The 19,700-nt window shown below is 43.2% G+C and overlaps 1 protein-coding gene across 3 annotated transcripts in view; it reads right to left on the reverse strand.

Annotated features, from left to right (window-relative positions):
* The window catches only part of DOCK9 (dedicator of cytokinesis 9), a 323,308-nt gene that overhangs the window by 302,424 nt on the left and 1,184 nt on the right, over window positions 1-19,700 (reverse strand). The window lies entirely within an intron of this gene.

The following is a 19,700-nucleotide window of genomic DNA, read 5'->3' on the forward strand; positions in this document are numbered from 1 at the left end:
AAGCTTTCCAATCTCACTTAGCCATGGACCACCCAGCTCACCCCGGTGCAGGAGGTGGAAGGATTATTGGTAAATATTTACTAAATAAATAACCAATCCATGGCTGCAGATGGTGAGTGCAGCCATGAAATTAAAAGATGCTTGCTCTTTGGAAGAAAAGTTATGACAAGCCTAGACAGCATATTAAATAGCAAAGACATTACTTTACTGACAAAGGTCTGCATAGTCAAAGCTATCTATGTATGTGAGAGCTGGACCATAAAGAAAGCTGAGCACCGAAGAATTGATGCTTTTGAACTGTGGTGTTGGAGAAGACTCTTGAGAGTCCCTTGCACTGCAAGGAGATCAAACCAGTCCATCCTAAAGGAAATCAGTCCTGGGTGTTCATTGGAAGAACTGATGCTGAAGCTGAAGCTCCAATACTTTGGCCACCTGATGTGAAGAGCCGACTCATTGGAAAAGACCCTGATACTGGGAAAGACTGAAGGCATAAGAAAGGACGACAGAGGATGAGATGGTTGGACGGCATCACTGACTCCACGGACACGAGTCTGAGCAAACTCCGGGGGTTGGTGATGGACAGGGAGGCCTGGCATGCTGCAGTCCATGGGGTTGCAAAGAGTCAGACATGACTGAGCAACTGAACTGCACTGAAACCAAATCCAATCAGGCTCAAATACTTACCAGCTTTATCCCAAAATTCTTCTTACACATGACCTCTTTACCTCTTGCCTAATTATGGCAAAGCACAATAAGTAACATCTAAACCCCCAGTTCTCTGTCTCCATCCCCACCCTAGCCACTGGGCTCAGCATCGCTGTCACCGTATTTCCTTAGCAAAGCTCTGATCCAGGCACCTTCCAGTGCAAAAACCCAAACAAAGAAAAAAGTTCACACCCAGCACACACTCTTTCCAGCCCTCCTTGGGTCACCAGGATCTGGCTGCTCTCCCAACAGCACACCAGACTCAAAAGACCACGTTCAGCAGACTTCCTCCCTCAAGACCTTCACCTTAGGGTCCCTCTACCCAGAGGAGCTGTCATCTCTCAAATCAACTTCCAGCTCAAATTGCCACCATCCTCATTAAGCTCTTTATGATTCCCTCCACTACTCTCCTTGCTGTTCAGTTCAGTGGCTCAGTCATGTCCGACTCTTTGTGACCCCATGAATTGTAGCACGCCAGGCCTCCCTGTCCATTACCAACTCCCAGAGTTTACTCAAACTCATGTCCATCGAGTGGGTGATGCCATCCAGCCATCTCATCCTCTGTCATCCCCTTCTCCTCCTGCCCCCAATCCCTCCCAACATAAAGGTCTTTTCCAATAAGTCAACTCTTTGCATGAGGTGGCCAAAGTATTGGAGTTTCAGCTTCAGCATCAGTTCTTCCAATGAACACCCAGGACTGATCTCCTTTAGGATGGACTGGTTAGATCTCCTTGCAGTCCAAGGGACTCTCAAGAGTCTTCTCCAATACCACAGTTCAAAAGCATCAATTCTTCAGCGCTCAGCCTTCTTCACAGTCCAACTCTCACACCCATACATGACCACAGGAAAAACCATAGCCTTGACTAGATGGACTTTTGTTGGCAAAGTAATGTCTGTGCTTTTCAATATGCTATCTAGGTTGGTCATAACTTTCCTTCCAAGGAGTAAGCGTCTTTTAATTTCATGGCTGCAATCACCATCTGCAGTGATTTTGGAGCCCCCCAAAATAAAGTCTGACACTGTTTTCACTGTTTCCCCATCTATTTCCCATGAAGTGATGGAACCAGATGCCACGATCTTAGTTTTCTGAATGTTGAGCTTTAGGCCAACTTTTTCACTCTCCTCTTTCACTTTCATCAAGAGGCTTTTTAGTTCTTATCCACTTTCTGCCATAAGGGTGGTGTCATCTACATATCTGAGGCTATTGATATTTTTCCCGGCAATCTTGATTCCAGCTTGTGCTTCTTCCAGCCCAGTGTTTCTCATGATGTACTCTGCATAGAAGTTAAATAAGTAGGGTGACAATATACAGCCTTGACGTACTCCTTTTCCTATTGGAACCAGGCTGTTGTTCCATGTCCAGTTCTAACTGTTGCTTCCTGACCTGCATATAGGTTTCTCAAGAGGTAGGTCAGGTGGTCTGGTATTCCCATCTCTTTCAGAATTATCCACAGTTTATTGTGATCCACACAGTAAAAGGCTTTGGCATAGTCAATAAAGTAGAAATAGATGTTTTTCTGGTACTCTCTTGCTTTTTTGATGATCCAGTGGATGTTGGCAATTTGATCTCTGGTTCCTCTGCCTTTTCTAAAACCAGCTTGAACATCAGGAAGTTCACGGTTCACATATTGCTGAAGCCTGGCTTGGAGAATTTTGAGCATTACTTTACTCAAAGTAATGAGTAAAGTACTCATTGAGATGAGTGCAATTGTGCAGTAGTTTGAGCATTCTTTGGCATTGCCTTTCTTTGGGATTGGAATGAAAACTGACCTTTTCCAGTCCTGTGGCCACTGCTGAGTTTTCCAGACTTGCTGGCATATTGAGTGCAGCACTTTCACAGCATCATCTTTCAGGACTTGAAATAGCTCAACTGGAATTCCATCACCTCCACTAGCTTTGTTCATAGAGATGCTTTCTAAGGCCCACTTGAATTCACATTCCAGGATGTCTGGCTCTAGGTGAGTGACCACACCATCGTGATTCTCTGGGTCGTGAAGATCTTTTTTGGACAGTTCTTCTGTGTATTCTTGCCACCTCTTCTTAATATCTTCTGCTTCTGTTAGGTCCAGAATGTGGTCCACTGAAGAAGGGAATGGCAAACCACTTCAGTATTCTTGCTTTGAGAACCCCATGAACAGTATGAAAAGGCAAAATGATAGGATACTGAAAGAGGAACTCCCCAGGTCAGTAGGTGCCTAATACACTACTGGAGACCAGTGGAGAAATAACTCCAGAAAGAATGAAGGGATGGAGCCAAAGCAAAAAGAACCCAGCTGTGGATGTGACTGGTGATAGAAGCAAGGTCCGATGCTGTAAAGAGCAATATTGCATAGGAACCTGGAATGTTAGGTCCATGAATCAAGGCAAATTGGAAGTGGTCAAACAGGAGATTTAGTTCTAGGAATCAGCGAACTAAAATGGACTGGAATGGGTGAATTTAACTCAGATAACCATTATATCTACTACTGTGGACAGGAATCCCCTTAGAAGAAATGGAGTAGCCATCATGGTCAACAAAAGAGTCCGAAATGCAGTACTTGGATGCAATCTCAAAAATGACAGAAGGATCTCTGTTCATTTCCAAGGCAAACCATTCAATATCATGGTAATCCAAGCCTATGCCCCAACCAGTAAGACTGAAGAAGCTGAAGTTGAACGGTTCTATGAAGACCTACAATATCTTCTAGAACTAACACCCAAAAAAGATGTCCTTTTCATTATAGGGGACTGGAATGCAAAAGTAGGAAGTCAAAAAACACCTGGAGTAATAGGCAAATTTCGTCTTGGAGTATGGAATGAAGCAGGGCAAAGGCTAATAGAATTTTGCCAAGAGAACGCACTGGTCATAGCAAACACCCTCTTCCAACAACACAAGAGAAGACTCTACACTTGGACATCACCAGATGGTCAACACCAAAATCAGACTGATTATATTCTTTGCAGCCAAAGATGGAGAAGCTCTATATAGTCAGCAAAAACAAGACCAGGAGCTGACTGTGGCTCAGATCATGAGCTCCTTATTGCCAAATTTAGACTTAAATTGAGGAAAGTAGGGAAAGCCACTAAACCATTCAGGTATGACCTAAATCAAATCCCTTATGATTATACAGTGGAAGTGAGAAATAGATTTAAGGGACTAGATCTGATGGATAGAGTGCCTGATGAACTATGGACAGAGGTTCGTGACATTGTACCATCCCCAAGAAAAAGAAATGCAAAAAAGCAAAATGGCTGTCTGAGGAGGCCTTACAAATAGCTGTGAAAAGAAGAGAAGCAAAAAGCAAAGGAGAAAAGGAAAGATATATGCATGTGAATGCAGAGTTCCAAAGAATAGCAAAGAGAGATAAGAAAGCCTTCCTCAGCGATCAATGCAAAGAAATAGAGGAAAACAATAGAATGGGAAAGACTGGAGATCTCTTCAAAAAAATGAGAGATACCAAGGGAACATTTCATGCAAAGATGGGCTCTTTGCTGAGTAACCATTAATTTTCTTATCTTCGATTTGTTATTCGTGTTTAGTTGTTGAATCGTGTCCGACTCTTTTGCGACCCCATGGACTGTAGCCCACCAGGCTCCTCTGTCCAGGGGATTTCCCAGGCAAAGAACACTGGATTGAGTTGTCATTTCCTTCTCCAGGGGATCTTCCTGACCCAGGGATCAATCCCACATCTCCTGCATTGGCAGGTGAATTCTTTACCACTGAACAACGTGGGAAGCTCATCTTCAGTTTAAACATGTATAAAGTTTATTTGGCCATCTTCTCTCCCCTATCAGTCCTTCAGCAAGGTAGGAAAGGATATCTTATTCATCCTGGTTCCCCCTAGGTGCTCAGTGCTTGGCACAGGCAGGAGCCCAACGGATGTTCAATTAACTCCGTGCATGTGTACAACATGGGGAATGCAGTGAGTAGTTTATAACAACTGTAAGAGGAATATATCCTTTAAAAATTGTGAATCAATATTAACCTGGTGGCTCAGCTGGTAAAGAATCTACCTGCAATGCGGGAGACCTGGGTTCAATCCCTGGGTTGGAAAGATCCCCTGGAAAAGGGAATAGCTACCCAGTCCAGTATTCTGGCCTGGAGAATTCCATGGACTGCATAGTCCATGGGGTCGCAGAGTCGAACACAAAGGACCAACTTTCACTTCACATACATACTGTACAGCTGTAACATATAATATTGAACATCAACTATAGTTCACTCAGTTCAGTCGCTCAGTCGTTTGCAACCCCATGAACCGCAGCACGCCAGGCCTCCCTGTCCATCACCAACTCCTGGAGTTTACTCAAACCCATGTCCATCAAGTCGGTGATTCCACCCAACCATCTCATCCTCTGTCGTCCCCTTCTCCTCCTGCCCTCAATCTTTCCCAGCATCAGGTTCTTTTCAAATGAGTCAGTTCCTCACATCAGGTGGCCAAAGTATTGGAGTTTCAGCTTCAACATCAGTCCTTCCAATGAATATCCAAGACTGATCTCCTTTAGGATGGACTGGTTGGATCTCCTTGAAGTCCAAGGGACTCTCAATAGTCTTCTCCAACACTACAGTTCAAAAGCATCAATTCTTCGGCGCTCAGCTTTCTTTATAGTCCAATTCTCACATCCATACATGACCACTGGAAAAACCATAGCCTTGACTATACGGACCTTTGTTGGCAAAGTAATGTCTCTGCTTTTGAATATGCTATCTAGGTTGGTCATAACTTTCCTTCCAAGGAGTAAGCGTCTTTTAATTTCATGGCTGTAATCACCATCTGCAGTGATTCTGGAGTCCAGAAAAATAAAGTCAGCCCCTGTTTCAGCATCTGTTTGCCATGAGGTGATGGGACCGGATGCCATGATCTTCGTTTTCTGAATGTTGAGCTTTAGGCCAACTTTTTCACTCTCCTGTTCCACGTTCATCAAGAGGCTCTTTAGTTCTTCTTCACTTTCTGCCATAAGGGTGGTGTCATCTGCATATCTTAGGTTATTGATATTTCTCCCAGCAATCCTGATTCCAGCTTGTGCTTCTTCCAGCCCAGCGTTTCTCATGATGTACTCTGCATAGAAGTTAAATAAGCAGGGTGACAATATACAGCCTTGACGTACTCCTTTACCTATTTGGAATCAGTCTGTTGTTCCATGTCTAGTTCTAACTGTTGCTTCCTGACCTGCATACAGGTTTCTCAAGAGGCAGGTCAGGTGGTCTGGTATTCCCATCTCTTTCAGAATTTTCCACAGTTTATTGTGATCCACACAGTCAAAAGCTTTGGCATAGTACAATTAAAAACTTAAAATCTATTCAGATACATAGAAATACAGATGTGGAAGCACCTGTAATATGTATATTTATTTGTCAGTCAAGCACTTGTTCATTTCTTTTCCCAAGGGCTTACTAACATAATCCATACAGTCTTAAAGTAGGAAGCAAAAATCAAAATCAATCAATGAAACTAAATAAGAATTTAGCCTAAACCAAGTAACGTACCTTTACATAGAACCAGTTTTAGTATTTTATGAATAAAGATATTCCTCTGCACTTGAAAAGTGGCGCTTGTCATGTATCAGCTACGCCTGTTATTACATATCATTATCAGTATTGTCACCTCTCAGTATTAGCCTAACTGCAATCAGCAGGATGTCACCTTGCCTCCAACAGCCCCCATGCTAAGTAGTCACTATCTTTTACAATCACTGAAAACCCAGGCAATAGCACCCTGCAAATCTGTGTTCCACAGAGCTTAAAGTCACCAACAATTTTGCATAAAAAACTGAATTTCCTTTTCATGCACAGTTCTCACAATCAATTCAGATTATTTTTAATCTGGAGCCCCACGAAAATTGGTTTCCTTTTCACTTCTGAAGAAAGCTGAGGTTTTACAGTTCTTACACCCTCAATGATAGCAATATAAATAGCTATGATAATACACTACCATATTATTTAACATAAGTTTAATATGTTAATATGATACTATATTATTTAACATAAGTTTCATATGACGTAAGGACTAAATAAGGATCCAGATTCAAATCCTTGCATATTTGGGGGTCTTTGCAACTCAGAACATATTTTAGATGCCATGAGAAACAAATCTCTTAAATGCCCAATCTGTTCTTCCTAGTTGGCAAATTACTTGTGCACAGCTAAAGATCTTAATTTAGGCCTCTTTAGGACCTCAATAGCAACATTATCATAAAAATGAAACCCCTTCCCTCCCTCTCTTGCGCTCCTGGTCGGTGCCTTTGAGCCTCACCCACAATTCCCACTGCACTCTTCCCATTGAGGTGCATTTCCTCTATTTAATACCTTCATGAGACAAACATCCTGTCACTACTCCTACAGTGAACATGCAGGTCAAGCTTCATGTTTCCTGGGTCTCAGGAAAGCAGTGTAATAGTTGAGGTCCCAGTACGCTTCTGGTCCCCCAAAAGCCACCTTCACTCTCAGCACATTCCTAGGAACTTGACCTGCTCTCGTCGCAACTGTCCTTCTTCCTTCCAGGGTGCAAACAGCCAAGAGGCAAAAGACTGTTGAAGGAGAACACCAACCCAAGAGCTCCCTGGGTCCTGTCTGCGCTCCTTTTCCCTCTAGGCTGCACACTCTCCGAGGACAAGGTTTATCTCAATGTTTATCCTTCAGAGTCTATTGAGTACATTGATGACCAGAGACAACTGGGGATCTAGTGAACATTACAGCACAAGAGCTTAAAAAATGGTATTAACAACAGGGCATTTTTGTCTGCTAATGTCATTGTTAAGTAGCCAAATAGAAAAAAATGCCTCAAGATCTGCTAAGATCCCAACTAAAGGATAAACAAGAGAAGCTGAATCTCAGGAGGCTCCAGGGCAAGATACCCTGGCCTGATAATAGAGAAGATCACGAGGAAGCCTGGAGCAGAGGAGACTGGGCTCCGTCTGGCCTCTGCCCCTCCTCTCCCAAAGGTCACCTCTGATGGAAATGAGCTCCAGGGCAGCACCAGGCCAGGCTCCAGAGCAAAAAACCCGGTCAGAAAGGAGCTTAAATCCCCTGCAGGCTGGTCAGCGTCCCCCTACGTCGCACAGGTGACACTGGGTCAAGACCATGAAGAGGCGGGCATCACAGGGGGAGTCCAGGTCTCCTGACAGGGAGTATGGGGCTCACTGCGGCATGCTGGGAGGATGGGGGGTAGGTGGGTGGGGCTTGCTTTAAGACACCAAGACGCCAAGTGGTAAGCAAAGAAGTCAGGACTCTTCCTGGTCATTTCCAACAACTGAAGCTATGGGAGAGGACATCTGTGATTCTCTCAGATTCTGGAAGCTATTCTGGACCCCTCTCCCCAGTATCCACCAAAGGAGCCCATCCCCACCATCCCACCTAGACAGTCTCCAGCAGGTACGCCTGATACAGTAACTGGAGAAACACACTGTGTCAGGAATCTCAGCCCATCTCGGGTTTAAGTGGCTTCTAGTTTTAAGTCCCCTGCATGGATCACAGCCTTGCTGTGGTGAAGGGGCTTGCATGACTCAATGAAGCTGTGAGGAGACAGTGGAGCCTGGCATGCTGCAGACCATGGGGACACAAAGAGGCGGACAGGACTGAGGGACTGTAGAACAACAAATTTGATAAATTAATTGGCTTCTGATAAATTAAAATTTGATGTATTAATTGGTTTTTCACAAAATCACCTACAAAGAAATCAGTAGAGTACACACATTCTTCCATAAAAAAAAATCATAAAATAGTTATTTCTGTTCTTTTGAAAACAAATAACCAACATTCTCTCAGAAGGTTTTCTTCCAAGAATAAAAAACATTTTAAATGGCTATGAACATATTAAAAGACTGGAGAGAAAAAAAAAAGTTAACTTCAGAGATTAAATACGCTGTAAATTCTAGCTAGTGTAATGGTTTATAAATGAATGTAATATACTATAAATATTATGGCACCTCTGCTATCACCATAGGAACTCTGCTTTCTACTTAAGAAAACAGCAATATGTTAGAATGACAGATTAAATAAATTCTCTAAATAGTATTACAATCGCAACTCTTTCTGTAATGATATAACTTGAACAAACTGCCATTTATAGCTGAATATTTATTTTAGCCAAGGGAAAGCAGCCTGAAAGGTAAAATGACCTAGATTAACAGAGTTTATTATTCTACATTAAAGAACTTTAGGTTAGTAGGTACAGGAAAGGTTTTTTCCCTCAAGCTACATAATTATTTTAACCAAAGTACACATAAAATTATGATCTTATATCCCTTAAAAAATATTATTTGACTACTAAATTAATTCTTCCTTCATCAATAAGTTTCTATTGAGATCTTTGTTAGATTAATCTTGTCATTCTGGCTTTTTTATTTCTTTCTCTCTGTCCTAATATTCCTTAAACCGAAATGAAGAATGTATTTCTTGGCTTATGGAAAAATGAATGTCAATCACCCATAAACTGGCTTAGGACTAATGAAATATATAAACGGGAAAGAGATCATGGTACAAATAGATGTTTCATATTCTGATATTATCTGATTACCACAGTCTGTAAAGATATTTGATGAAATGCAAGAGCAAACAAGGTAAATTCAATTATTTCCTGTGATCAGCAGAAAATACATTGGATCAAGAGCCATAAACTGGATCTCACTCCTGTCTGTAATACAGACTGTATGACCACAGACAAATCAGTTAACCACAGCACACCTTATCTTCCTCATCTGTAAAACTAGGAAGCTGGAACACACAACCTCTAAACTACCTTTTACCTCCAAAACAGTATGATTTCTACCAACCCAGAGAATTCATGGTACTTTCCAGAAAGGCATATAATGATTTGAGTTAACCATTTAAAAGTTTCTGAGAAACTCAAATTTTAAAATGATATCTTCTGACAGTCCCTGCCATCTTATCAAGAAAAAATGTCAGCTATCAGCCAGGTGACCTTAAGTGAGTCACTTGATTTCTCTAGTCTGCAGTCTCCTCATCAAAAAAGAAATTAAAAAAAAAAAACAAAAACAAAAACTCACTATCCCTGTCTGTCTAACTAGATTTTCCAGAGGCCCAAGCAAGATGTTCTTTGGAAAGGATTTCATAAAACTGCCAAGCGCAAGATTTAATTATTTAACCTGGGTCTCCTTCCTCCTTGAACATTCAAAACAGAACTCTTAACTGGTTGACAATATTTCTGCTACCAAGATGCACGTGTATATCTTATTCCAGGCACACATTTTACATTAAGGTGCACACGTACATAAACGTTAAGAGGTACAATTTTCAAAGAGTACTAACTGGAGTGTCTTAAAGAAGCACCAAAATTTTCCTTCTATATTCGTTACTTTTTTCTTGATAATTATCTATTCACTTATGAAAGCTAGATAAACATTAGAATATACAAAGAACAAGTCATATTCCCTTTTCATGCATTTTCTTTCAAAATTTCTCTTACCCACAGGTTATTTCTTTCAAAACTGTGACATGCCTATTAATGTTTCCACATACTATTTCTTTTTCACCCAACATTATAATTTTCCTGTTATAAGTTCTCCTGAAGGAGCTCTATTAGAGTTATATGATATTCCTTTAGGATGCCCTCATAAATCACAAAAGCGTGTACTATTGGGTATATATTGTGCACCAGACCATATTCTAAGTGTTTTTTACGCATCTTCTCACTTAATCACCACAAACATCTACAAGAAAGTGTCATTATGATATCCATTCCTGGGGTCGAGAGATTGAGAAAGCAGGGCTTTCTCTGAAGAGCTGGGTCTAGGATCTCCTGAGCCCAGGTTCTTATCCAATATATCCTACCACCACTTGTCACAGAATTACTCCCCTATTAACAGAACTTGGGTATACCAGGGTATTTCCTGTGTCCCAGAAGTCAGAGACTAAACATCTGATATTTACCTTATTCCTGAAACAAGAGCATAGCTTAATTTTTTAGATTAATCATCATTTTTGCTTTTTGTTTCTATCTGTCCTCCTTCCTAATGGACTTCCCTGGGGGCTCAAAGAGTAAACAATCCTCCTGCCAATGCAGGAAACCTGGGTTCATTCCCTGGTTCAGTAAGATATCCTGGAGAAGTAAATGGCAACCCATTCCAGTATTTCCTGCCAGTTCAGCTGGTAAAGAATCTGCCTTCAATGAAGGAGACTCTAGTTCAATTCCTGGGCTGGGAAGATTCACTGGAGGAGAAGGGATAAGCTACCCACTCCAGCATTCTTGGGCTTCCCTGGTGGCTCAGCTGGTAAAGAATCCGCCTGCAATGTGGGAGACGTGGGTTCAATCCCTAGGTCGAGAAGATCCCCTGGAGAAGAGAATAGCTACCCACTCCAGTATTCTGGCCTAAAAAATCCCATGGGCTCGCAGAGTTGGACATGACTGAGCGACTTTTACTTCCTGGAGAAGGAAATGGCAACCCAATCCAGTATTCTTGCCTGGAAAATCCCATGGACAGAGGAGCCTGGTAGGCTACAGTCCATGCAGTCACAAAGAGTTGAACACAAGTGAAGTGACTTACGGAGAAGGCAATGGCACCCCACTCCAGTACTCTTGCCTGGAAAATCCCACGGACGGAGGAGACTGGTAGACTGCAGTCCATGGGGTCGCTGGGAGTCGGACACAACTGAGTGACTTCACTTTCAGTTTTCACTTTCATGCATTGGAGAAGGAAATGGCAACCCACTCCAGTGTTCTTGCCTGGAGAATCCCAGGGACGGGGGAGCCTGGTGGGCTGCCGTCCATGGGGTCGCACAGAGTTGGACACGACTGAAGCGACTTAGCATCAGCAGCAGCAGCAGAAGTGACTTAGCATATACCATAATACTTCTTCATCAACAAAATAGTGTTTATACTTTAAAAAGTGAACAACCTATATACACTGTTTATTTTTTTTTAACTCTTCATGGTAAAGAACTTTCCTTAATCTATATGTCAGAATGTGTATTTTCTCTATGAAAACAGTATGTGAATCTGTAAATACAAAAGAATTTGAGAATAAACTTCTCGTGGCCAATGGAGACCGTAGGCAGTTCACTGACATTTGCTTTCAGATTCAGTTTCAGATTAACATTCAACAAATGTTAATCTATAATAAATTAAGTGGGCATGTCTCTAACACACGCACTGACCCAACCAGCCTCCCTAAGCAGACATACCCAAGCACTATCTTAACTGGATTTATTCCTGCCAACTTCAAAGAAATGGGGGACAGGGAGATTCCAACACACCATTTGGCATTAGAGTCCTGATCAGACTATAAGTCTCCTTGCCTTCAACTTGCTGATAAGAGTTAAAGGAGTCCATTCAAGAAAAAGTGACAGAGATGTAAACAAAACCGAAAAAAACTTCCTCATCCAAGTACCCTTGATGATTTGCAGAACTGATGACTCTAGTGATAGAAAAACACTTCCAGATTTTTATTCTTTGTGTTTTTGTTTTGCTCTCAGATAAACGAGTTACCAAATACCTAACATAAGAATCAGATTACTGTGTCATTTTACACACTGGAGTTCAACAGAGTTGGTGAAAACAAACTGCCCTAAAAAAGGAAATTAACTTTACTTGTACTAAAATGTGTTCGGGTCAGTTCAGTCTCTCAGTCGTGTCCAACTCTTTGCGACCCCACGGACTGCAGCACGCCAGGCTTCCCTAGCCATCACCAAGTTACAGTTAAATTAAACTGTGTAGCCGCTCTCAAAACTTATGCAAAGGTCATACAGGTGTACTGCCAACCACTTTTTCCTAAACTAAAGCAGACAAAGGGCCAGCCCCAAAATGATGCATTCTTACTTACATGAATGTTATCAAATCTATCAGGCGGCAATGAGAAACTAATGATACAACACATCCTGTACATTAGGAAAATTAACCTGGCGGAGGGAGACAAGCTGGAATGAAATAAATAGAAATTGCAGGGGAGACAGACAAATTAGGGGCAGTGGGGAATCAATAAAAGATTTTAAAACAAAACATGTCAGATGTAGAGACTTTAGGAATCTTTCATCATCAAAATATACAGTTATTGCTGTTTAGTCACTCAGTCATGTCCAACTCTTCGACCCCATGGACTGCGGCACTCCAGGCTTCCCCGGCCTTCACTATTTCCCGGAGTTTGCGCACTCGTGTCTATTGAGCTGGTGATGCCAAAAGTACTTATATATATATATGCATAACTGAATTACTTTGCTGTGCACCTGAAGCTAATACAACATTGTAAATAAACTACATTTCAATAAAAATTTTAAAAAATATGTCTATTGCTGCCGCTGCTGCTAAGTCACTTCAGTCGTGTCCGACTCTGTGCGACCCCATAGACGGCAGCCCACCAGGCCCCGCCGTCCCTGGGATTCTCCAGGCAAGAACACTGGAGTGGGGTGCCATTTCCTCCTCCAACGCATGAAAGTGAAAAGTGAATATGAAGTCGCTCAGTCGTGTCCGACTCTTAGCGACCCCATGGACTGCAGCCCACCAGGCTCCTCCGTCCATGGGATTTTCCAGCCAAGAGTACTGGAGTGGGGTGCCATTACCTTCTCCTATATGTCTATTGAGCCCCTGCTAATTGCCAGGTACTGGGGAAACCACAGTGAACCAATAGGCCAGGGAGGGAAACAGAGGTCACACAAACATATGTATCCATCAATATATAACTTGTGTTAAGGGGTACAAAGGAAAGAACAGTCTGGGTGGATAGGCAAGGCCTCTGAGAGGCAAGGACCTGCAGGCACAGTTCCAAAGACCCAGGCGGGTGGCCTGGCCATGAGGAAGGAGGCAGGGTGGTGATTTCTATACGAGGCAGGGGCAAGAGCTCTTGCCAAGGCCGTGGGGTACAAGAGAGCCTGGCAACCAGAAGATGGAAAAGCCGGGCTGGTGAGCAATGCACAGGTGGTGCCTAGTAAGGAGAGTACCTTACAGTCCAGGGAAGAGGCTCCTAATCCCAGGGCAGCGGGAGGCAGTGTGGGCACCGGTGTGGTGTGCAGCGCACTCAGTTGTGTTCGACTCTTTTGTGACCCCATGGACTGTAGCCCACCAGGCTCCTCTGTCCATGGAATTTTCCAGGTAAGAACAGTGGAGTGGGTTGCCATTTCCTATTCCAACTGGTGCGTTAAGGATTCAGAACTGAAGTCCTAGGGATGGAGTAAAAGTGGAAGCAGAGACCAGAGAGGAAGGGTGTTAACCGGCAGGGGCCAGAGGAGAGGCAGGAGCCGGAGGACGGGGTGGCAGGCGGCAGCAGCCCGGAGCGAGGCTCACCACAGACCTCCGCTCTCCAAAGGCCCACAGGCGGGACCAGGCTTCCCTGCCCTCTGCAGTTGGGAGTGTGGCCAAGAGATTTGCTTTAGCCGACAGAACATAAGCCAAAGGGATGGGTGGAAACCCAAGAACCTATGAGGGAGACCCCACATGCTTTCCTGGCACAAGAAAACCCACCTCTTTCAAGGCAGGGGCCATCTCATGGCTTAAGGGGTGAGGACTGAGACTCTGCCCCACACTAAGGGCAGAACCAGGCTGCGGGGCCACAGCCTGAAGTCACCCCGTGGTTAGTATTAAAGCGGTAACAGAACCCAGGTCCCCGAACTTGACCACAGGCCTCACTGCCTCCCGACATGATCAGGGAAGAATTTTCTCAAGTCATTATTCTTCTAAAACTAAACTTCATGGCATCATAAACAACCCAACCCCACAATTCATTTAGATTACTGTTAAGACCTTTAGAGAGTTTGCAGTGGGTCGGTGGTTTACATTTTTTGCCCTGAACCCTCAGCACTGTGACTTTAGACGCTGTCATTTAGGTATATTTCAGTCCAGTCCTCAGGGGGAGTTCCTACAGTTGTTTAAGAACTGAGCCAAAGAATGGAGCATGTTAAAGTTCTTGATACATATAGCCCAGCTCAAGTAGTCATAGCATTCATCACGTTAAAAAACCTAGGAGACACAATTCTCATAAAATGCCATATGAATGGAACTGTGAGATGAGGCGACCCTGCAAACAAAAGTGCCTGGCTCGCCCATCCTTGCAAAACCTTCTCTATCTTTGCAAATTTATTGGGCAAAGATAGCATCCTGTTTTAATTAGTGTTTCTGTAATCATTGGCAGGGCTGAACTTTTTTTTTTTTCCTGTTCTTTATTGGCTAACTGTATTCCTTTCTTTGAGGAACTACCTATGAAAGTCCTTTCCTATTTTTCTTCCGGCATATTTTTCTTTTTTTAATTGACTCCTAAGAGCTCTCATTATATTTTTTTAAAACTTAACACTATGACTGAGATATAGATATACAGAAGAGGACAAATATTGTTTCTAAGCTTATTACTGGCTTTTAAATTTACGGTGCTTGTGACACAGAGAACGTAGGTTTGAGTGCTTGCCTGAGGAGGCAGGAGGCAGGGTGGTGAGTAGGGACACATGGTCTGAAGCCACAGTCCCCAGGTTCCAGACACAGATTCCCCCACTTACAGCCTCTGACCTTGAAATGACTCGACCTCCCATGTGTAAAGCCCTGACACATATCCTAGGACACAGTAAGTGCTTAGTAAGTGCTGTCTCCAGATTCATTTAGTCAAGATGAGCAATCTTTCATTACAATATGAGCTTACCTTTGTTAAGCACTTACTATTAAGTATCTTTACACACATTAAATCTTTTAATCTTTATTTTAAGAACTCCCTGAGATAATAATACCCAACAATCCCAATTCTCAGATGAGTAAACTGAGACAGTGAAGAAACCTGATCAAAGTCCTCTGCTCATCAACGGCAAGGCCCTGAGTTCACCTCCCAGGCCCAGGCCAAACTGGTTTTGTCCTTTACTTTCAATCTTCAAAGAAACCCCTCTCTACCCTTACATGATTATTCATCCGTGTTTTATGCTGTTTCTTTGACTTATTTTACGTGTATCTCTTACATGTAGTTATCACTTATTTCAGTATGTGATATATAAGGTGGGGTCAATACTTTTCTGTGATATAATTTACTCAGTGGTGTACCCACCATGTTTGACTTACTGCTCACTCATGTGTACCCTAAAAGTTGACACACACAGAGGCCCGTTTTTGTTCTATGCCAAAGACTTCACTTTGTGTCCTTAGGACTGTGTGACACAAAACTGTCACATAATTTACCCCCAAGATTACGCAGAGGGAACAATCTCTTAAGAAGAGTATGTTCAGGGACTGGTTTGAACCTCTTTCCTAAAATAGGTTTCAAAAAGACAAGAAGAAAAAACGTCTATTTTATGATCTGTTCTCAGCCAGTCATTGAAAACTGTCCTCCAAGTTAGCAACTGTATTTCTCAAAACTTCTCTCCCTTCCTCCTAAACCTTACCCTTCCCTGCCCAAGCTGCTCTGCTCCCTCTTGGCCTAGCCAGGCCTTCGAAGTATGTGCTTGGTCTCTGCCTCTCATTCCTTTCTGGGAGAAAAGTCTCCCTTGTCTCGGCATCTCCCAGGTCCCGTTCAGTTCCTCACAAACCCTTTCCCGAGTGTATCAATTCTCTGTTACGTCATCTTTCTCTGCTCCTTCTTAGTATGTGTTCCTTCACATGTGTTTGATGTATTTCAGCCTACTGCTATCCTTGTGTTGAAGACTGACCTGTCCACCTGCTGAGAGTTTAGATCATAAACCCTTCAAGGCAAGAGCCTGCTCTAAACAACAGCAGATCCTCAGCACCCAGCAAAAAGTCCTAGAACAGAACAGGCCCTCGACAAACGTGGATAAAGGTTTCACAGTTCCACTCCTCCCTTTTCAAACTCAAGGCATTACGAATGCTCTCCTGTCTCCCAATATTCAAATAGACCAGAAACCAAAGAAACACACACCTGTTGTTGATTATCGAGTTGGAGATGGGCCTTCGCCCTGCTTCCTGTATGCTGGGACATTTCTGTTGTTGGGACTCCACCAGAGGGTGGAGAAAGACGGTGAGGTGAAGCCCAGGCCAGTCCAGTTACCGATTTACTATCCTATCTGATTTAAAATTACAGCCAAAATGAGGTTTTACGTTATCTGGGGATTTCAAAGAACACCACCTCTCGGGTCTCAGGTTACCTAGGATCATACAGAACTGGGAGGGTGAGAAGGGCCCCAGGGCGGCACTCCGGAGATTATCATGCCTGTCCGTCCCCCTCCAGTTACAAAAAGGGAACTGTGGTGCCGGCCTAACTTGGTTTTACTTCATCTCACACTGCAGGGTTCTCGGATGCCTGTGGAATGGTGTCACCAGCAGGGACTTAATGGCGAAGGAGGGCCTCAAGCTGGGCACGCTGAGATAAGATCGGCAAGGAGGCCAGGTGACTTGGGCAGCAATACCCAAGCACGTGGAGCTGCCAAACCCACGTGAAGGGCCCCGTCCCAATATTCACACAGATCTTTCAGAGAAAGGATATTTTTAGGCCCTGGGTGGTATACTTCCTTAGATCTAGGCCATTACGATGCTATCTTTAATACATCTGAAAGGTCCAATCACTACTCAACACTGCTCAGGGAATTATTTCTAGTTTTTTTCCTGAGCTTGCCTATGATCTGAACATGCTGCCCTCCTGACTGTGCTCAATCACGGAAAGCTGATTCTGGAACTGTGACGATTTTTCTTTCACTACCCAAAATCATAAATGACATCTTCCACAGTTAGGAACATTACAAGTAGCAGTAGTTCTACTGCTCTTATAAAAGAGTCGGACACAATTTAGTGACTGAACAATGACAACAACTCCTATAAAAGCATCTTTGAATCGAAGCCTGTTGGTCGGGAAAGGGACTCTAGAGCAATCTAGAACAGCTTCTCATTTACAAGAACAGGAGCCCTGAGGTGCAGAGAAATTAAGGGACCAACCCAGGGTGACTTAAGTACTGGTAGGATATTGACCAGGCACCGTTTAAGAGCTTTACCCATACTGCTCACTAAATCCTCTCAATAACCATGGAAAGTAAGTACAAATACTATCTCTGCTGTGCTACAGGTAAGAAAACTCACCAAGGCTGAATTATGTGCCTAAGACTGCACAGGGCAGAGCTGGAACTACAGCCCAGGTGCTCTGACTTCAGAGCCCACGCTCTGCACTACCAAACTTCTCAGGTTAAACCCAGGACTCCCGACTCCCGGGAGGGTTCACTCCGTCATTACTAATTCTAAAGGTCATGAAAGAACAAACCACATTTGAAACGGCCAGCAAAACTTTTTAGGATCCTGATGAGAACAAACTACCACCATTCAAAGATGTTTCTGAAGCAAACTGGGAAGTCTGAAGAGTATTTCAACAGATTATTGCTAACTTTGACATAATGGCATTACAGTTATGTGGGAAAATATACCTATTTTTAATAATATGACTTAGCAACTAAACAACAACTGGATGAATGATGGGCACCATAGAACTCGCAATCACACAAAAATGGAGGGGGAAAGCGGGATAGTTAAAGCAAGTTTAGCAAAATCTTGATAATTATTGAATCTGGTTGATGGATTATGAAGGTTCATTATGATATTCTCTCTACTTTTTTGCATTTTTTCCAAGGTTTACAAATTAATATCATCTTTAAAGGCCCACAAACCTGAGCCTATAAAAAGTGAGCCTATCAAACAAACAAACAAAAATCTATGAGTACACCTTATTTGTTAATGGCAGCCTTTATCACCCACTGAATTACTTAATTCTGTTGTTTCTGATGTCACAGCCATTCAGCAGTACTAGAAGCATGAGAAGAGCTAGTTAAGTCTGTACTCTGTGTTCTCCTTTCAGTCAATCTACAGAACTGCTACAGTAGTCAGCTAGGTAAGAAACGTTTATTGTGTGCTTACTATGCTATTAGCACTGACTCAGGCTGCCGACGGAGCAGAGTGTTACCTCCGTCCAGGCTGATCAGCGGACCCTGGGATTCCAAACCCTGGGCTGGTTGCTGCTCTGCCTCCTGCAAGGGTCTGGGTACCTTCTTAGACCTTCCTAGAACTAAGCCGAGACAGGTGCACCTGCTGTGGCTTCCTGACAGACACGGAAGCAGCAAGCAGCAGCAGGTGGTGGCAGAGTACCCGGCAGGAGGTGAGGGGGGTGAGGGTGATGGGTAATTTTTAGTATCTGTAAGTTATTCCAAATTCTCTCCATCTGCAAAGCAGAACCACTGCAACGTATTTCCCTTTTAGCTCGGGAGCCGTTCAAAGGCCCAAGGAGGCCCACTTGACTTTCCCATATTTTGAGTTTGTTTCATCAGACAAGCGGTTGCAGGTGGACATCGCTAAGAGTTGAGACATCAGCCAAACGTCTGACTGTTCATGCTTCAGGGTGTCCAGGGAAAAAGAGATGTACTGTTAACGTGTCGTGAGATGGAACACAGCAGCAGCATGTCACACACGGGAATGGATACTACTGGGTCACTATCAGCAGGCCAGCCTCCTACGGGAAAGGCTGCTGAATTCAAGGACTGCTGCACAGCAGTGGTGAGCAGTGTTGTACTTGACCTAATGGCTTGTTAAATTAGAACCTCCTTTTCAGTCCAGGTCTGCCTGCAGTATGGAACTCATGATTTTATTTATTCTTCTTTTGATTCAAATTTCTAATAGTGGGATATTATTAGTGCCCCCAGTTAAAAGAACTAAGTTTCCTTTCACAACAGAACAGGATGCCACAGATGTTTGTGGGGTTTATCCTTAACATACACATGTTGGCAAAAGTCAGGAAGATGCAGGATATACTACTTAGGCCAAAGCAATGAAAGGCAGGAAGAGATCCCAGGTTTTGGTCATTATCAATTCCCACTTTACTCCTTATCATCAAATGATCAACTTCAGTAAAAACAGAAAAACAAAAATTCCTTATTACTGAACAGATTGGAGTTTAAGGAATCTAGAGAGAGCTGTCAGAGCCATGGAGAGAAAAATAAAACTGAGCCAACTAGCTATGGAAATCAGTGAAGCTTCATCTCCATTCTCCACAAACATCACACATGTCATTCTGTGTCTGGCCAGGAAGGGCATCTATCTGCCACCAAAAGGATGAGCCAGGCCCTGTGTTAAGGGACCCAGCAATCCACCAAGACAATACCCCACACACAG

Source organism: Bos indicus, chromosome 12 (assembly GCF_029378745.1).
Source record: "Bos indicus isolate NIAB-ARS_2022 breed Sahiwal x Tharparkar chromosome 12, NIAB-ARS_B.indTharparkar_mat_pri_1.0, whole genome shotgun sequence".
In the NCBI taxonomy this organism is placed as follows: Eukaryota; Metazoa; Chordata; class Mammalia; order Artiodactyla; family Bovidae; genus Bos; species Bos indicus.